This window comes from Hylobates moloch, unplaced genomic scaffold (genome assembly GCF_009828535.3).
Source record: "Hylobates moloch isolate HMO894 unplaced genomic scaffold, HMol_V3 SCAFFOLD_13, whole genome shotgun sequence".
Classification (NCBI taxonomy): domain Eukaryota; kingdom Metazoa; phylum Chordata; class Mammalia; order Primates; family Hylobatidae; genus Hylobates; species Hylobates moloch.
Window position 1 is genome coordinate 81,370,151 of NW_026652288.1, and position 21,149 is coordinate 81,391,299.

Consider the following 21,149-nt stretch of genomic DNA (forward strand, 5'->3'; position numbering starts at 1 on the left):
GTGAGGAATGAAGCTCAGTGGTGTTTAGCAGTTTGGCCAGATTCCACTCTGGTAAGCTCAGTGAGACAGAACCAATTTCCCTTTCTGTTTCTTTTAGTAGATAAAGCCATTGACCCAACAATGAGGCAACTCAGAAAATGCTGAGAATACCAATCATAGGATCTCCCTAAAAATCAAGTGATGTGGTCAATAAACAAAGTCTAAATAGAGCTTCTCTGCCACTCTGCTATGTGCTGCTGCATTTCTCCATAGAAATGTAACTTTCACCACCACCACACAAAGCTGAACCAGTTACCAGGGAGCTGGGAAGCAAGACAGGTAGCAGGGAGACAGGGAAACACTTTAGGGTTAGGCCATTATTTTCAGATCAGGTAGAAGAGCAGAGGTGGTTAGACACACTCAGAGATTCTTTGACTCTGACTTTAGGCAGGAAGTAAAATCCAGTCTAATCAGTTAATAAAAGGCATTCATCAAAGAGATTCAACCTCACACTGTTACTTCAACAGGCATCTTGCCCTCGTGGAAAAACAGGCTTAATTTCCAAATTATTTTAAGCTGGAATATTGCTGCAATGAGGAGGTTAATTTGGGAGGTAGTGAGACCACCAAATGAAATTAGAACCATTAACTGGGGCACAGTGAAAGCATGGAGCTGTTGGTAAAGGAAAATTATATTTGTAGAGCTATGTGGTGGGGGGCAAGAGGAACAGATGAAGAGAACAAAGAGGGAGGGATGACTCCTGAGACTGGTAGCAGGAGAACAGAAGGCTCTTAGGAACAGAAGAAATTTTTTAAAAATACAACTTTATGAAACAGGATTGCAGAGTATTATTCAGTTAGTATCAGGTAGGGTTTCATGTGGCAACAACCACAGCTGGAAAGACATTCTTTCAGAATCACAGACCCTCTGGTGGTTTTACTGCACTCTAAGGAGTGTTGTTGAAAATAACAAGTTAGATTTCTTCATGAGGTCATTGGCACTGCATATACCTGGGCACGCATTATGGTTCTATCCATCCTAACTCGGCAAGCAGTAGGTTTGGAATTCAATCCTATAACTTCCTTTCTATAAGACTTCCTTCTAAGGTATCCTGCAGGAACGATTACTAACAAGAAATATTGACCCTTTAATGTGTCAGAACTGAATCAGGTCCCATTCTTTACACATGGTTAATTGCCCAGTTCTCATGCTCTGCCCCAGGGAACTGAGGCTGCCACAGTGTCCATGCCAGGCTACTCACTGGACACAGAATGAAAGACAGTGCATTACAAAACTTTCAGGTAAACGTACATCCTTGGACTTCTATGAAGGAACAACAGAATAACAGGAATGACATTTTTCCAGTGGCATACAGATTGTACTCTGGGGACTCTGAAACCTGATATAAAGTCCATACTGGGGAAAAAACATGGTAGTATTGGTAGGATGGGCCCTTGTTGCTATTTCACTTGGCCCATTTGTTTCCAGTCTGAAAGGGGTCTGGTGGGCTGTTTGGCAAATGTAATTGAATGATGATCACTGAATGAGAAATCCAAATATCTGATTTGAATCCTCAGAAAAGTGCACTAGCCACTCAAGCTTTATGGTTTAAGATTTTGATTTTTAGAAACACATAGTGCGTCCAGAGGCACAAGCCAGAAAGCCAAGCGTCATGGACTCCTAGGACTCAAAGAAGTCCTTTGTGTTCATCCTTAAATTTGAATGTGGCTTTCAAGGTAACCGAGGAGATAGTTTCATTCATTTCACAAACTTTTAACTGAGAAACTTTTAATAACATTTATTAAACTTTCAGTAACTTTTAAATTGAGAAATTCTTGTTTACATAGCTTCTAAAATGCTAACTCACTCTTCTGACCTTGTTTCATTCTCCTTTTCCTTTCTCCTGTTTTTCATGTTTTCTTTTTCATTTTCTACTTTTCTTGACTACATTTAACATCTTTATATTTGTCAATGTTTAGAATAATCACCCTTAATATTTTGGTATTTCCCTATGTACACATATCCCAAAGGATCAGAATATTTACGACTTTATTCATTTTGGGCCCGACCCTGTATCCTGCAAATTTCAAAAACAGCTTTACATTGTTGACCCCTGTTCAAATCACAACTGTTTTCTATTATCCTCTTACTTCATAGATTGTGTCTTGGAGGGCTGTCTTAGATCTAATACCAGGCATTTACTCCAGTTTCAATCAATCTTTTTTTGTAATTGTTTTATGGTCACCCCTTCCAAATTGTGAGGTATCTGGTTGATTCATACTGGCATTGACACACTCAGGACATAAACTTTCCATTCAGTTATTTAAATTATTGGTTTTTAAAAAAAGATACTAGAACTCAGTACTTTCTCCAAAGGACACTCAACATGCCCCTTGATGCATAAACAGATCTCAAGATTAATACATTTACACAACACAGTCAGCCTCTGAAGTATCATAATACTGGTAAAATAAAAATTAAAAAGCAGGCTAAGGGAACATAACAGAAGAAAGAATTGCATCAAAGACAGGTTCACACATGAGTTGTGCTTTAAGGAAGATGTGGAAAAAGGTAAGAATCCTATATCTTTGGATTTATTGTAAAATTTAGCTCTCATGTCATTGTACTCTAATGAAACAGGAAATAAGATAGTATTCTCCTCTCAATTGCTTTTGTGTTTCAGCAGTAATAACAATAGCTACTATTTATTAAGAACTTATTATATGCTATGCATTGTGCCAGCTGCCTTACATATATTAACTTACTTATGAATTACGATAGACTTAGATGGTAAGCAGTTTTATTTCCTTTTTATGAATAAGATAATCAGGCTAAACCACTTGCTCAAAGTTACACAGTTAATAAGTGGTCAGGCCAGGATCTAACCTCAGGTATGCCTGACTCCAAAGCCCATGCCCTTAACCACCAGGCTTTTAACACCTGTGTTTTGTGGCTGGTAATATCTTGTCTCATGAGTAGCAAACATAACATTAACTTGCTTCACACAGGTCTTCCCAAAGGCAAATGAACCTGACTCAAGCGGATGTCCTTTGTATTCCAACAATTCAGCAGGCATCCTGCTGTATCCTTCCCAAGGTGTCAGCCTCCTGAAGCCCGGCACAAGCCCACCATGTAGAGTCACATCATTTGATAATTTCCCACCAGCACAGCCCTTGCCCCTTAGTCATCAAAGGCCCAGACCCCACCTGCTTTATTCCCCTCCTGCCCGGAGTCCCACTTGGAGCTGCAAAGCTCCTCAGAGGTTTCCTCTGCTTTTTCATTGCCACTGATGGGCCTTGGGAAGTCCCTTCCAACCCTGATGACAAGAGCCTTAGAAAAGGGAACACACATTTGCTAAGTGTTGTCCATACACCAGGAACCTTACTAGACATTTTGTTTAGGCAATAACATTTAGTAACAATTTATTAGTAATTATAATGACATAATGCACGTAGAAGTACAGGCTTCAGAGTCAGATGTGGGTTTAAATCTAGACTTTAAATAATCTGAATCTCATCTGAAAAATGAGGATAATGGAGTTGTCGTGGGTAAGGACTTAATGACATAGTGTATGAAAGCCCTCAGCAAGTGCCTGGGCCATAGTAGTTACTCAATAACTCTTGAAAATTAAGGATTGAAGAGTCAGAGTTAAAACTGAGATTAAAAAGTCTTTCAGAACCCAAATCTCATACATTGTAAAGGATTATAAAGGATTGTAAAGGAAATCTCAATTCTACCTGTTTTTTTCTTTTTTTTTGTCTAGACAAGATGATAAATTGTAAAAGTAAAGTTTGCTTTGGAGTTTGGGCCTCTGTATAGAAAATAATTGTAATGAACCTTCACTGGTTCCTATTTACAGAAATTAGACACTCCATTCCCCCACCCAGATTTTAAAATGATTTTCACGTGGGATGTCACCCATGTGATCTCATGCTGGCCAGATGAAAGACAGCAGGTGTAGGCCCTGGTGATCCAACCTGGTTAGGGATGCAGCCTAGACACTGGGACTTTAAAATCTCTCTCCTCTAATGATGCTAATAATAAGCAGCCCAGTTTGAGACCTCTGATGTAGGGAGGGCACAGAGCATAACTCTGGTGTTTGTTAGCTGTGTGGCCTTGGAAAGTCATAGCACCTCTCTGAGCCTTTGTTCTTTTATCTATAAATTGATGTCATAACCACCCTGCGGCACTGCTGCAAGATTAGAGATAATACGTGTTTTAAAATGTCAGTCAAGCCGGGCGCGGTGGCTCACGCCTGTAATCCCAGCACTTTGGGAGGCGGAGGTGGGCGGATCACGAGGTCAGGAGATCAAGACCATCCTGGCTAAGATTATGAAACCCCGTCTCTACTAAAAATACAAAAAATAAGCCGGGCGTGGTGGTGGGCGCCTGTAGTCCCAGCTACTCGGGAGGCTGAGGTAGGAGACTGGCGTGAACCCGGGAGGCGGAATTTGCGGTGAGCAGAGATCGCGCCACTGCACTCCAGCCTGGGCAACACAGCAAGACTCCGTCTCAAAAACAAAACAAAACAAAACAAAAAAATAAAAATAAAATGTCAGTCAAATAGCAGTTTCAATATATAATTGCTACTTTAAAAGTTTTATTGAGATGCAGTTTTCATACAAAAAGTCACCTGTTTTAAATATACAATTTGATGAGTTTTGACAAGCATAGTCTTATAATTACCCCTCAAATGAGATATAGGCAGTCCTTGCTTGGCACGGTAGCACGGGATAGTAAAAGTGACCATGCAATCTGAGACCATGCAAAGCCAAGTTAATACATAATGAGGAAAATTTCAACTGGTCTGTGACTTACAAACATTTTTGTCAGAATATTCAAAACACTCTTATGTCAGTGAATTGAGAAATGAAAAGTAGTAAAGCAAATGTTTATTTAGTACACTGTAATTTAAAACATTAGAAACACTGAGAAAGAATTTTATTTATTTGTGAAAAGCTTTTCAAGAGCAGCAAGAGCAGTGCTTGCCTCCTTCTTGTCCTGTAACCTATTTTTTTTTTTTTTTTTTGAGACAGAGTCTCACTCTGTCACCCAGGCTGGCGTGCAATGGCATGATCTCAGACCACTACAACCTCTGCCTCCCGGGTTCAAGCAATTCTCCTGCCTCAGCCTCCCGATCCCGAGTAGCTGGCATTACAGGCACCTGCCACCACGCCCAGCTAATTTATTTTATTTTTTTAGTAGACATGGGTTTCGCCATGTTGGTCAGGCTGGTCTTGAACTCCTGACCTCAGGTGATCCATCGGCCTCGGCATTCCAAAGTGCTGGGATTACATGCATGAGCCACCACACCTGGACTGTCCTGTAACCTATTATACAAAGTGAGCATCTTTCCCATGCCTTGGTGAATTGCCGGACTCCTTTCTAGCTCTGGATCTGCTTCCAAACATTGTCTCTTTTGTATTTTCAAGGTCATGAAATAGCTCTCTGAGAATGCCCTTTATGTGAAGTTTGTTTTTCACAAATACCAGCTTCACTTTTTCCGGGACATCGTCATCTTTTTCATCACAACTACTTTCCTCATGGATGTCAATAAGCTCACCTTTTCTAAATTCCTCTGGCTGCAGATCTAGAGTCTCTCAAACAGCCAGCTATTTCTTCTAGAACATCATTTACATTCAATTCTAAGTTTGTGTCCAGCATTATCACTTTTCATTTCTTTGCTGTAATTTCATCGCTGTTGGCCAATTCCCTCTTTCGATTAGCTCATTTTTGTAAAATGTCATATGGATTTTGTCACTGGGACACAAGCAGTCAACAGAGAGATATGCTTTGTTGTCTGCAAGTGACATGGATAACAGGTGTGCAGTGACCAACAGACTTTGGTCAGTCACAGATGGGATGTGGCCAGTCACTGATCATGTGCACATCTGTTATTTACACAACAATTTGCAGACTGAAGAGCTAACAGCAGAATTTGTACTTTATGCAATTACAGTTAAGAGAACTGTGGCAACTGAAATTTGGAACTATGTTGTTGGGGAACTGGTGTTTTTCAACCAAACTATGATAAACTGAAATTTGGGCATATAGAAAACATGCAAAGCAAAAACTGCCTGTATTGAACTTTTCCAATGCCCCAAATAGCTCCCTGCTGCCCATTTGCAGTTAGTCCCTTCCCTCACCCTCAGGCCCTGGCAAACACTGATCTGCATTCCGTTACTATAGTTTTGCCTTTTCTAGAATCCCTTACACATAGAATCAAACAGTATGATGTCTTTTGAGTCTGGCTTCTTTCATTTAGCATGACACTCTTCAGATTCATTCATTTTGGACATATTTGACAGCTATTTTTCTTTCTTTTCTTTTACATCACTATACTAATCTCTCATCTTAAATACAAAATACAATAAAACAACAAACAAACTTCCTTTGGTTCTACACAGCCTCCCTCCAGCCCAGCCACTCCTGTCTCCCCTTCATAGGCAAACTTTTTGAAATAGTCATCCCTTCACTCTCTCCTCCCCTCTTTCTTCAACCACTGCATTTTGTTAGCAGTCCCCGCCACACCTCTAAAACTACCTTAACAAGATCACAAACAACTCCCTTTTTGCTGTATTCAGTGGGCACTTCACCTTTTCCTTTTCTTACCGCTTTGGTCACACTTGTCACCATTGAGCACTCCTCCTTTAAGTCTCCTGACTCTCTTCCTCTCTCTCTGGCATCTCCTTCTCAGCCCCTCTTGCAAGTTTCCTTTCCTTTATCATGAATGCTCCTTGGACGGTAGTCTAGGACTTCTGCTGTGCTCACTCTGCAGCTCCTCCCCGGACAACCTCAACTATCCATGTGGTTTTCTCCAGCTCTGACATCTTTCCTGAATTCCAGGCAAGTGTATAATACTGTCTAATAGAATCTGTATTTGAACATGTCAAAAATAACTCAGAATCATATAGTCAAATCAAACTCATCATTTCAATATTCGCCATCCAGACAAAATTATAGTTCCTCCACCTGTGTTTCCAAGTTTAGTGAATGGTCTCAGTATCATCTCATTTGTCCAAACTAAAAACCTAGATTTCTCTCTTTCCCTTACTCCCAATCCCCTATAGTCAGTAAATCACCTAGACTAGTCAGTGCTCCCTCCAAAATCTCAGGAATCGATATGCTTCTCCCCATTTCCACTCACACTACCCCCACTCTAGCCACCATTGTATCTCCCATTGACTACTTCGCCATAATCTACTTTCAACACCGAGTGATTTGCGAAGGCACACATCTGATCTTTCACTTCCTGTTTAAAATTATTTAGTATGTCCTCCGCCAAGCTCCTCGGCAAGAAAGGCCTTCCATGCCTGGGCTCCTATCACATTCCCTGGCCCCAGCCCACCACCTCAAACTTTACAGAAGATCAATATCTTTGTAAGTCAGCCACTTGGGTGAGATCATCTGACCCTCTGTCCACTGGGTCCTAAACAGCAGAAACTAGGAATATAATGAAGAGGGAGGTTCTTGGCCATGTCCCACAGGCTAGATCTTGGCAGGTGGCTGACCTCCTGTTTGCTTTCTGCTTCAGAGGAAAGGATAAGTCTCAGCCCAGAAGGCAGAAGAGCTGTGTTCAGGTGGTGACATAACTTTCAAGGAAAGAAAAAGGCAAGACAATGGGAAAAGAAAGGGAACTCAGAGGCCCCATGCTGGAGGTGCAGGCCTCAGGTGAATCAACAGGGCCTTCTCACTCTCTTCTTTGTACCACCTGACAGCCCCATAACCTGAAGGACCTGATCAAAGGGCTCCTGATGAGGGCAAGAATATTACTGATCTGATATTTTCTCTTAATAATGCATAGAATCTTTTTAAACAGCCAGCTTGGGTTTACAGTAGGGATCAGGGAGCCCATGAGACAAACACCACTCCCTTCCCAGCTATCTGAATCAAAACAAGGACTTGAGATCTGAACCTGAGCTGGGACCATGGGGTTCAGTTTATCACTGAGTGTTTACTTTCCTGGATTCCTTTCTCCTTCACACCTCATACCCCAATTCCTCTCCTCTGAGCAGAATTATCTCCTCTTTGTGGTGGAGGCTCAATTACCGGCAGAATCCCTGCAGAGACAGCAAGATGGTCTTTCCAGTGTTGAGTTAACCAGGAGGCTGAATAAACACACATTCTTGTCTTCTGCAAATCAGAGGCACCAAAACAATTGTTTTTAAAGAATTTTGTTGCTATTTCCAAGAAAACATTTCAAAAAAGATTTCATTGTAGGAAAAAATGAGAATTGAATTGTACTTCCTAACACTTGCCTTATAGCTTCATACTGCTTTAATTTTAAACTACATATGAAGGGACACAAGAGGTATTATAGAGCCTATTCTGCTTTCTGGTACCTATTCCAAGACCAAACTACCTAGGACTTGAAGGAAGTCAGAGCAACAAATAGTGCTCCCGAGAAACAGTGATTTCCTTCTGAATGAACTCAGAAGGAACTAGACAGGGCTAAGTCATCAAGAGGACCTTAGACATCACCTAACCCATCTCACATTTTGCTTTAAGTTTCCTTACTTATGGTTGGTAACGTCAGCTGACTTGCTCATGATCATACAGTTAGGCTAATGTCAAAGCCAAGACTTAAAACCTGGTCTGACTCTGGAATAACATTTTCCCAACAACAGCACATGTGGCTCAGCAACAGTCCAGAGTCCCCTTCCTCACCTCTACACCCAGATAGCAGACTCATCTCATGCTGGAATTTGCAAACTGCTTTTGAGTAACCAGAATGCATGATCCTATCATCCTTGGCTTACAGAGCACAGTAGTGTGGTTTCCTTCTCGTTACAGGGTGTCAGGGTGGAGCGGGGGGTGGTGGAGGACTTCACCACAGACCACGCAGTGAGTCAGGGACTGAGCCAACTCCCCAGCTCCCAGCTCCCTGATTTTTCTTTCTGTTTCTGAGTCAACTGAGCTGGTCAGCCTCCCACGCCGTAAACACCACACAGAGCAGGAAAACAATGAAGCTGCTTATTTAGAAAAGACCTGCTTCCCTGCTGAGTGTCACTACATGTCTCTTTTTATGCACTTGAACAGTCTGTTCCTGCGGTTGACTACTAGGAAGACAGACAAGAGGATGACTGTGAAATGGCCTACTTACAGGGTCTTGGTCCACATATTTATCGACAAGACAAGCCACCAAAGTCTCAGGTGAGAACATAAGTGAGCAACAGAGCTGAAATGGAGGCCTTGGGCAAAGGTCCAAATCATTAGGACCATTTAGCCAAGTGTGCCTTTATTAGATCATGCCACGTGACACATTCAGGAAATAAGCATTACCTCTGCCCCAGAAAAAATACCTGCTGTCTTCCTGGACAAAATGAAACCTCAAGATTACAAGGTAGACATGAAGGAGGGAAAAATTCACCTCCCCTTACTCTTCTCCTTAGGCAGTGCTATTTATTTATTTACTTATTTCCTGTGATGGAGTCTCGCTCTGTTGCCCAGGCTGGAGTGCAGGGGCGCAGTCTTGGCTCACTGTGACCTCCACCTCCCGAGTTCAAGCGATTCTCCTGCCTCAGCCTCCTGAGTAGCTGGGATTACAGGTATGTGCCACTACACCCTGCTAATTTTTGTATTTTTAGTAGAGACGGGGTTTTGCCATGTTGGCCAGGCTTGTCTCGAACTCCTGACCTCAAGTGATCCACCCGCCTCAGCCTCCCAAAGTGTTAGGATTACAGGTGTGAGCCACTGCGCTGGTCCAGGCAGTGCTTTTTAAACTGTAGTGAGCAGGTCTTCAAAATGCAGAGATTTAGCCCTCACTCCCAGAAGGAGACAGGTCTAGGGGAGGGCGGGAGGCCTGGGCGTGTGCATTTCTAACAAGCACTCCAGGACCATACTGCTCCGTCTCTACTGCTGCCACCAGGTGGCACCTAAAGGGTGCTGCTTATATTGAGGTGTCTCCCCTTCCAGACAAGGCTGGAACATTTAAACAAGACTGTGGTAAAGGCCTTGTAATGAAAATTAAAAGTAAATAAGCACAGAATAGCTTACAACTAAATAATGTGGTTTACAAGAGATAGTTTTCCCACCTTTGGTGAGGAGTGCACTGCAGGGAGTCTTCCCAGACGGACTCCAGCCTGTCCATGCAAGATGACATTTTTTTACCACCCAGGTGGACATGCCCTCATGTATATGGAGACACCTCGAAATCCAGACCCATCAGAGAAAAGCTTAGGAGGAGGTTAGAATTCCCTCCCTGGGCTGCGAAGCAGACCACCTTCTGATTTTCACTGTCCTGTCTGTGAAACTACTCATCTCTTTCCTCAGCAACTGATTCTAGAAAAATCTAAGTTGGTCAGGGAAAAAGATACAATCCCCTAAATGCTCATGGTTTTACCTAATCCAGTACCATATCTGGATAAACCTCAATTCCAGAAACTAAAAATAGAAGGGAATTTGGGAGGGCTTGTGGTAGCCGGCGTCAGTTCCTCTCAACTCATTCCCAACTAGTCTTGGTGATTTGAGAGGCAGCAGCTTGTAAACTAGGCCAGGTTTGATACTTCAGTTTAGGATTTGTTATTCAACCAGTATTTTGTGGGGCACCCGCTATGCCCTAGATCCCATGCTAGGCATTATAAGTACCGTAAAACAATGAACAACACAGACTGTCACCTCTGTCTTCCTGCCTCCCCCAAACCTGCCTCCCTCTGAAAGTGAGGCCTAAATCTCTGCATTTTGAGGATGTGCTCACTACAGTTTGAGAAACAATTATAGCTCCACAGGGAAGACAACTAAAGCAAATCAATATTTCATTGGCTGGTCAACAGGCCACATCTGGGCCCACATAACATGTTAAACATCAAGGCATTTAGATTTCTAACGTCTCTTTAAAAATAAGAAAAGATGGCAAAAGTAGGCTTGTAGTCCCAAATGGCAACACTTGCCTGGAGCTGAGACAATGACTGTCTATTTAGAGAAGGATGCACTCTACAATTTGCTACTCTCCACTACTCTGAATTGTCTCATATAGAGTCAGTTTCACCTGTCTGATTTATCAATCTTGCACCTGAACATATTTGAGTTGAAGACTCTTGTGTAGAACCATATAGAAGAGGACCTAGTCTGGAGACATTAGGGATGAATGGGGATTTCCAGGCGATGAAGGGCAGGAAAAGGAGGTTGGGAATGTGAGGCAGCGGAAGCAGCAGATGGAAATGCTCAGGGATGAGCCTCAGCGAAAGGGGACAGGTGTGTTTAAGGAAGGTAAAATGTTGCTCACAGCCGGAGCTCTAAGCAGGAGGTAAGAGATGGAGCTGGAAAGGTTAGGCAAGGAATAAATCGTATTTAAAATGTTGGATTTTGGCTGGGTGTGGTGCCTCATGCTGTAATCCCAGCACTTTGAGAGGCCAAGGCGGACAAATCACCTGAGATCAGGAGTTTGAGACCAAACTGGGCAACATGGCGAAACCCCATCTCTACTAAAAATCCAAAAAATTAGCCAGGCATGGTGGGGCACACCTGTAGTCCCAGCTACTCAAGAGGCTGAGGCAGAAGAATTGCTTGAACCTGGGATGCGGAGGTTGCAGTGAGCAGAGATCATACCACTGCACTCCAGTCTGGGCGACAGAGTGAAACTCCATCTCAAAAAAAGAAAAAAAAGTTGGACTTTATCCCAAGTTACTCAGAGCAAGACACTGAAGGGTTTCAGCTGGGATAATGACTCTCATCTGCTTGGTATTGGAAGGCTACTCAGGCTGCTGTGTGGAGAATGGATTGAACGAGGCAAGATTGACTTGGGAGCAGATATTTTAGGACATTCATGAGCAGCCCCCCAGTACAGAGGCCATTCAGGAATGCTGAAGGATTGTGCCGCATCTTTTCTTCCTGTGAGCCCCTACACCAAGCGTATAGCAGAATCCTGGACACAGAGCAGGTGCTCGAGGAAGGGTTCTGACTCAGACCTCAGGCAGAAACGATGGCAGAAACGTCTCAGTCCAGTGATCATCTGTCTTTGCACAAAGAGGATGCTCAGGACTTGCATAGAAATGTTACATTTTCTTCTTGATGCTATCGGAGGGGTAAATTTTAAAAAATAGTTTTTAAAATGTAGCCATTCTAAAGCTAATGACCTTCTTTGCCAGCTGTTCAACTCATCTTTGATTTGAGGGAAAGCCATGTGTGTCTCAGGCACGACATTCCTGAGAGAGAGCTTCCAAGTCATCCTCAGACGTCCATCAAGTTTAAGGAACAGCATAAAAATACTGCAGGCTAATGAGAAGTGAAAGAGGCATACACAATGTGCAAATAAAGCAGAAAATGATGCAGACATCTAGAATAAGGTAAGATTTTCTATATCTGGTGGTGGAGAGGGGAATATTTCCAAAGAAACTTTTTGTTTTTCAGCCTGCTACAACAGATTGGTCTGGAGGTGTAGATCCATTAAAGTAAAATTGATTTAGAGAGAGAAAATACTGTTCATTTCAAAACTATAGTTCTCCCAACCCCACCTCCACTAAAGTCTCAAATCTCAGCGTGGGAGAAACCCATTAGAATTCCACTTTATAGTGCTAGAGTGGTCTGCTTAGATTTCATCTACTGGAATATTTACTTTGGATAAAATGCAAGTTCTCTGTAGCAGTCTGGGGGAATTACAATAGATGAAACAAGAAAAGAATTTTGAAGATGAGCCCAAAGCCCAAGTGGGATGTTTCAGTGTTCAGTTAATTGACTCTCCCACATCCACACTCCCCCTTGCTTAATCTTGGGTCACTGTTTTTTTTATTTTAGGGTCTCAAAGCTCTTTTCAAGCAGATGTTTTTCTGCTCAAATTATTGCAGAGATAAAATGAGTTGCAGCTAGTCAAATTAAAACATCCACTTGCCTGTTGGGAGTGAGTGGCGAGGGTTGTAGCACATAGAATAGAGCTCCCAGATGCTTTGACCTGTATGTAACTGGCTAGTATCCTTCAAGAATTCCTACCCTTCTAAAGGCTCACAGTGTCTGAAAGGCCATTGCCCTTGGTCATTCACACCCAGGTATTAAGAGTTCTTCCTCACTTAGCACGAGAGGAAAGAAATTAGTCTGCCAGGAAGCATCTGGTGGTCTACAAATCAAGGAGTACCCAGGTTGGTTCTGATGTTTATTCTTTTAGCTGAAGAACACTGATCATAGGCCTAATACCCCAGCACCCATCTTGTTTGCTTGAAACCAATAGAGTGAATCCTGAAAACATCAGTAAAGCTCCTAGAGGAAGCCCTACCCTAATTTTCATTCAATAAATACTTAAGGACCTTCTGCTATGTTGCAGAGGATGGCTGTTCTGGGGACCTGCAAGTCCCTGTTCACACAGAGTTTGCCTTTTAGCATGGGGAAAACAGACAATAAACAAGTAACAACATAATAAGTAGTACTAGTTATTATGCAGTGATAAGAGCTAGACAAGAAGAATAAAGGGCAAGAATAAAGAGAAGGGGTCAGAGGTAGTCAGGAAAGGCCTCCCTGGGAAGCTGACCTTGAGCAGAGGAAAAGGGGAGCAAGAGTCTGCTGGAAGAGCATTCTGGGGATAAGGAATGGCAAGGACGAAAGTCCTAAGAGAACAGAGAATGTGACTCCTGTCATCCTATTATACAGTCTGTGGGACATAGACTCCTTCCACTGGCAAATTAGAAAATGGTATTACCTTTTTTCTTTCTTTTCTCTTCCTTCATTTTCCTTGTTTATTTTCACATCTTCTCTCCCCCATTTCTTCCTTCCTTTCTCCCTGGTCCAAATCTTTGTTTCCTGAATCAGCCTCTCCAACCATTTTGCTCTGGGATACGAGCATTAAAGATGATAAACCTCAAATGCTTTTGTGTCAGGACAAGTTTCCCTTTTCTGGTGACTACTGAGGATAAGAATTAGGAGGAAGGCTTTAAGGTCGAGAGAGAAAATGACATTAATTGATCACAATAAGATTTGTAGCTGTTCTAGTAGGAAATGTGTTTGTAGAGATTCTCTCCTAGGTCAGGATCTGAAGAAGCATGTCCCCACTTTCTAGTCCTTGTGGAGCAGAAGATGGCTGATGTGCTATACTAAGTGGAAAGCTGGTCATGAAATGACCTAAAAGGGCTTAGGGACTGTGTGTATGTGTGTGTGCATGTGCGTGTGTGTGTGTGTGTGTGTGTGTATGTAGTGGAGGAATGAGGTTGGAGCAAGGAAGATAGTGCAGGTAAAATGAGCTCTGCTGACTGAGGGCTTAGCCACAGGGTGCCCCTAAGAGTCTAGGGTTAAGTTCCTGTGTCTGTGAATGGATCTGAGAACAAGATAGATGGAATAAAAAAGCCATCTCTGAACCTCCACAACCCTCTCCTACTTTACACCAAGCCCCATACCAATTCCTTGTTGACTTCAGTAATATATAAGTAGGAATATATCCCTTGAGCCCAAAGAATTGAATTCAGAATTTTGGAACTCTGAGTATTCGCTTGACTCACCCCACTATAACCTTTCTTGTGACTTATAGTACCACCCTTTCATTCAGTGTTAAGGAAGATAGTGTATGGGTTGCACACTTTAAAAATGCTTTAGTTTACATAAGCAAGTCAACCCAGAAACTGGTACCCTTGTTTTCCCAGAATAAAGTATGATGAGAGCTTTTTGTTATTTTTCTACTCTCAGCTTTTTTCTATCTTTCTTCACCTGCAAAGTTTTTCATTTAAATCCACTTATAACTCCCTTAGCATTTGTTAGTTAAATATGCAACATCGTTGTCCCTCCTTAATGCCAGCCTAAAACATAATTCTATTCATTTGAAAGAATGGCATCATGCTGAGTTTAAGGGCATCAACTGAGTTTTATTCTACATCTTTACAACGTAACTGCCTAGTCCTATTTCACCTCTCAGCCTCTTAGCCATCAGCTCACACACACACAAAAATCACTGTAGAATTTTTTGGTATTCATTCAAGGCATTGAGAGATACCATGGATTATTATTAGGGACACCTGTGGTGGTACATTCATCTAGGATCTTTCCTGCAGTGTATAAACTGATTAACACAGAGAATTATCAGGTCAAGCCTTGGGAAATCCTTTGTTAACCCTGGATATAGGGCATCCCTGTATTGCCAGATGAGATATAATTATTACATGTTGAATGTCAGGATGTTCCACCTAACTCTGGCATATTTGGATTGCTCACAATTTCCCTTATTTGCTCTATTTCAGTACAAGACCTATCCCTTAGCTGAAATAATCCTTATCTACATGAGCATTGATTATTACCTTTCAGTCTTATCTTTTTTTTTTTTTTTAAGAGACAGTCTCGCCCTGTCACCCAGTCTGGAGTGCACTGGCATGATCTCAACTCACTGCAACCTCCACCTCCCGGGTTCAAGCAATTCTCCAGGTTCAGCTTCCTGAGTAGCTGGGACTACAAGCATGAGCCACCATGCCTGGCTAATTTTTGTATTTTTAGTAGGGACAGGGTTTCACCATGTTGGCCAGGCTGGTCTTGAACTCCTGACCTCAGGTGATCTGCCTGCCTCGGCTTCCCAAAATGCTGGGATTACAGGCGTGAGCCACTGCGCGATGCCCAGTCTTATCTCTACTAAGTTAAATTACCACTGTTCTAGCCACCTTATTTTCTAACTATTTATTCACCTTGAATACCTCCTTCCTGGGCCCTCCACATTGAATTCAGTTTGCTGTGATGCATAGCCTACCTTATGATTATGTGCCCTAGATAACAGGATGCAAGTCAGTTGATCACATAGTCAACTGATCACAGGATGCAGGTCACTTGATCACATAGTCAACAGTACCATGTGCCAAGAACCTCAGAGGCAAGTAGATATGTAGTTGGTCAATTTATTGTGCCTAACCCAAACCTCTGATTGCCAAAGTGGTTCGAAAGAACGCTTTTGTATTGGTGTGAAAGGATGTGACTGCTCCCATAGCGGGGATACATGTAAGAACTGTAGGATGGCTTTCTCTTTCAAATTGCACATCCATTTACTAGTACACATCTGCCATGGCAGACCCCCACTACATCCATACCCATTTGGAATTGCTTTGTATAATGACTGATGTTATAGACAGGAATTTGTTACATATATAAAGCATCTAGGGTTCGACAAGAGGTTGGAAGTCTTGAGCTGAAGATATGGGCCCAGAATACAGATTAAGGAAACAGGTTGGTTTCACTCTCAGTCCCAAGGAGTTCCAGTGGATTCCACTGAACTACTCTTTCTTGAGGCTCCACCAAATGAATTAAAGCCCATCAAGTTCAAACTAGCTAGTTGCCCAGAGGAATCCCCAGACATAAAGTTCATATGAACATATGAAGTACAGTGGTGTTCAGAAAAGATCTTTCAAGAACACTCTAGCCCCAGGGCCCACTGCAAATCCAATCTAACCCTCTTAGGTACAACAATAAGATCAGAGATAAGGTGTGCAACTGTTCTGGTATGCCCAGGACTGAGGGGGTTCCTGGGATGCATGACTTTCAGTACTAAACTTGGGAAAGTTCTGGGCAAATCAGGATGAATTAATCTCCCTATCCAAGAGTGTAATTATGTAAACGGTAAGCTTTGGTGCTGCCCTTCCATTCCCAGTGCTGTAACAGCAACAGAGAGATGCATACTTGCCTATAGATATGGAGAGCCATGGTACTCATGTGTAAACCATATATATTCTGATGCATATTTCATTAAAAAAAACAACTTAAGATATCTTCTGCAAATACTTGGAACTCAATCAGTGACATTCCAAAATTAGCTTTAAGTGATAAAATTTTATGTAATTATGACAACCATCTCTAAAATAAGTGATTAAGTGCTTCAATTACAAAAAGGAATGGTCTGAAAACAAATCTCTCAGGAATTATAAATATCCTCTAAGATATTGGCCCAATTACAAGCTCATGATTCTTGTTTTTAGAGTTTTTGCCAACAAAGGTTGCTTAGCAACAGTCAGCCATCTCTTTTTCTCTCATCAGTTTTCTCTTTTTTCCTCTCCCACCTTTGCTATTGCATACTAAAGAGAAGGAAAGCCACTGCTCTGTGATGACCTCCTCTTCTCAGTTTATAAGCATAAAAATGAGAGTTTCTAAGCGTAACAATTCCTAATGTTTGTACCAAGGTTTGTAAAGTCTAAAGGATGTGTTCCTGAAAGAAGCTGCATCTGACAGTGCCTTAACTCATTAAAACCCATATAAGAGTAAGAGGAGTTAATGAGCCAACCACCATGGAAGGGCCATTGCTTAGTCTGGTATCTTTGTTCACCAGAATCTTGATCTAGTTAACAGCTGGTGAAGAGGGATGGAAACTAACACTGCTGAGGACCAACTTTGTTCCATTCTTGAATTAGGTGCTAATTTAATTGGGCTCCTGGTATTGTACCTGGCTTAGCTCAAGGAGGTGTTGGGGGTTTTTTAGGGGAGGGGACAGTAAGAAAGGAGTTAGGAAGGAGACAGAGATCATGACTCCAGGAGCAGGGGCCACAGCAGGACCTGGCCTCATGGGGCCTGGAACCATATCCTGGTCATTTCCGGGGGCCTCGGCTGTGATACTGAACCTATTTATCCTCTAATGCTCTGCCTTCACTTAACTCCACTGCTCACTGTCTGCCCTTCTCCATGTGTAGCTTATTGAGTCTCCTTTTGCTACTTCTCCCTGCCCTATATCCTTACCCTGATCACATATCTCAGCTTATTCAAGACTCAGAGCTGCTGCCCCCACATAACTGGCTTGCTCAGGAACCCTCGTTTACCTCAGGGACTCTTCTCTGTGTTTCTCTCAGTGTTAGCTCTTCCTGCAAACTTTCTGGATGATGCTAGACTTTTCAAGTTAAATGCCCAAGAGTTACTTGTTCATTCTAGATAATGTCATAGGCCAACTATAAATTAGTAATATATAGATCAACTGCCCAACCCTGGCCTAATCAACTGGTACCATGTAAGGGAGATATTGTGGGTTAAAATGTGTCCTCCCCCCAACCAAAAAAAATCATATATTGAAATCCTAATCCCCAGTACCACCGAATGTGGCCTTATTTGGAAATAGGGGCATTGCAGTTATAAATAATTAAGATGAGCCCATACTAGAGTAGTGTGGGCACCAAGTCCAATATGATTGGTGTTCTTATAAGAAGAAGAAATCGGGACACTGGCAGGCACACAAAGAGAAAGCTATGTAAAGACAAACAGTGAGGACAGCCCTCTACAAGCCAAGGAGAGAGGCCTGGAACAGCTCCTTTCCTCACAGCCCTCAGAAGGAAGCAACCCTGTAAATGCTTTGACTTCCGACTTCTATCCTCCAGAACAGTAAACAATGAATTTCCGTTGTCTAAGCCACCCAGTTTGTATTACTTTATTATGGAAACCCTAGAAAACTAATACAGATTTTGGTATCAGGAATTGGGGAGCTGCTGTAATAAATATCTAAAAAGCTAGAAATGGCTTTGAAATTGGGTAGTGGATAGAGGTTGTAAGAGTTTCGTGGTGCATGAAAGAAAAGGCATGGATTTCCTTGAAAAGACTTTTTATAGAAATATAGACATTAAAGGAGATTCTGGTGAGGGCTCAGAAAGAAAAGAGGAGAGCTTTGGAGAAAGCTACTATTGTCTTAGAAAATACATTTTTCACATGAACAGAATGTTGCTGGAAACATGAACATTAAAGGTGCTTGGTGAAGTCTCAGACAGAAATGAGGAAATGTTGAAAACTGGAGGAATGGTGATCCTTGTTATACAGTGGCTGATAACTTGGTTGAATTGTGCTGTGTTAGAAAGTAGAACTTGTAAGCAATGAACTTGGATATTTAGCTGAGGGAATTTCTAACAAAAGTATCGAAGGTACTACCTGGTTTCTCCTCATTGCTTTTAACAAAACATGAGAAGAAAGAAATAAATTGAAGAATAAACTGCTAAGTAAAAAGAAACCAGCACTTGATGCTTTGGCTGAGTCTCAGCCTCACCAGATAGTGTTCTCTGGAAAGAGGGCAAAGGGTGTGTCTGGAGAAGCCTTTGCTAAAGAGAGTAGGCTTTTAACTCATGGATCCCATTAGCCATCTCAGCAGAAGCCAGGAATAGAGATATAGTTATCTAAAAGTCTGGAAGACCTCTTGTCTGATGGCTTGGATTTCCATGAGTTGCACAGAAGGCCAGTAAGGTTTCTGAGAATTTTATACCAGTAGAAATACTGCCAGCCTGGACTGAAAAGGACAGTGATGAAATGAAACGAAGGAAGAACAACTTCCATGGATGCAGAGGGCTAATTGGGCAGCCCCTGCCCCCATAGGCTCAGAGGACACAGGCCCAGGGACTGGGGTCATTTCCTCTCTGGTACCAGAGAGTGGGTCACCATCCAGGGCCAAAACTAATAGGGGAGGTTACGTTGTTCTATACGTGGCACACTAGTCCCTGTGAACAGAAAATATGGGCAGGAAGTTTCCCTTAGGGTGGTAGGTTACAGAAACTTTACATATATTACATAATTTAATCTTGGGCAAAGTAGCCTTGAGCATCAGTCTTATTCTTCTTATTTTACCAACTTGGACACTACACAATTTGATTGAGGTCTCATGTCTGGCAGGTGGAAGAATCAAATTTTATACCAAGATCCGATGCCAAGGTCTTTTCAGTTCACCAGAGAGGGTAATGAAGCAGAGACATTGTAATGACAACAAAGAGGGTAAAATTGACTAAACTCACTCAATAGAGTGAAAACTAAATATACTTTACTATTATATTACTTAACCATGTGTGGATGTGTATAGAAGTTTGATGCATAAAGATAAAAGATCAAGTATGCAATAATAGCCCTTCCAGAATGGGTGTGTTTATATCCATGTATCTATATATCTATGTCTATATCCACACCCATACCCATACCCATATGCATACCTATTAGGTGTATGTACATTAAAAAATAATAAAGAGCATACAGTCTGATAATAACTTTCAACCCTTCAATCCTTAACTAGGAATTGTTGAAACCCTTAGCTAAGGATGCCAAGGGAATGTCTCTTTTTCCTTTACTGTAAATTTATAGATTATTTCCCTTTCTGAAGATATTTACCACCTTCACCATCTGTATTTGAAATGGCTTCTTTCTTATAGCAGATATTTCAATACCATTTTAGAGAATTCACAAATCTCTTGGCGTCAATGATTTTTAAAGTTCATTCTTTAAGTCTTCATTGCATGCTGCAATTTAAGAAGATTTATTTTTTAATACACTCTGCAAAATGCCAGCCGAAGTTGCTTACTACTTGGAAGTGTGTTGTCTCTATTTAAATGGCAGAGCATTTCTCTGCACTATCTTTTTGAACTTTTAATTCTGATATGTTCTGGGTTGCTGTCGGTGGTGGTAGGGAGAGTTTTATAAACTTATGGCTTTTGAGCTAATAGACAAATTCCAGGCTAATCTGCACCTTTAAAATGTCTCTCCAGCATAATAGTGCCTGGGTTTTATGATATTTCCTGTTTCACCCCATTGAATATCCCTACTGCATCCAGAAACACAGGATTTCACAGCTTATACATTTCGCCATCATTATTATATAGTTTTCATTAAGATAAAAATAGCTAAAATAAAATTCCAAAAAAGTCAAGATCCAACCTCAAATACAGAAAGTTGGTCTCTGCCACTATTGCAGTCTTGCCTTTGTTGTCTTGTTTTGTTCTGTTTTATTAATAGATGTCAACTAGTTCTCTTTTGTTTTTGTCTATCTTCCAGTGCTAGGCTACAGGGAGACTTACAGATTTTTAAAAATCAACCTAAGTGTATAGTGAAGTGGCATTACAGTTTTTGGGTGACCAAAGGTTCACAGAGAAGTCCTTTGGAGCCCCTCTCATTTTACTGGTGGTGATCTGACAATTTCCTAGGCAAGTGCCATAAGGGCCTGCTGTGTTCACTTGCATATCCCCAGAGACCAGTGAAGCATTTGACACACAGTAGGTGCCAAATGAAGAGAAGAAAAATTGAAACAAGTGACAAATTTCAGAAAGCTGTCAAATATCACAAGCATAGGCTATAAACTCAAGAATTCTAATAAATTCAATTTCATGGAATTTCTATCATAAGAAAAAAGTATATGGCACATTTATAATTGTACATATTGTATTATCAAATATATTCCTGATAGAAGAGAGCTTCTGGTTTGACCACATGTTAATGAAAATAGATTCCTTTACTTACAATTTTACACATCTGATACTTGGAAAAAGTAAATAGGCTCCGATTTG

General features: G+C 41.6%; 1 long non-coding RNA gene across 2 annotated transcripts in view; it reads left to right on the forward strand.

Annotated features, from left to right (window-relative positions):
* Positions 1 to 21,149, forward strand: part of LOC131381053 (uncharacterized) — a 78,171-nt gene that overhangs the window by 606 nt on the left and 56,416 nt on the right. For both annotated transcript variants that reach the window (XR_009209475.1, XR_009209476.1), the window contains exons 2-4: positions 1 to 51; positions 9,019 to 9,132; positions 12,066 to 12,263. This is a non-coding gene — a long non-coding RNA (uncharacterized LOC131381053). The remainder of the gene's footprint in view (positions 52 to 9,018; positions 9,133 to 12,065; positions 12,264 to 21,149) is intronic.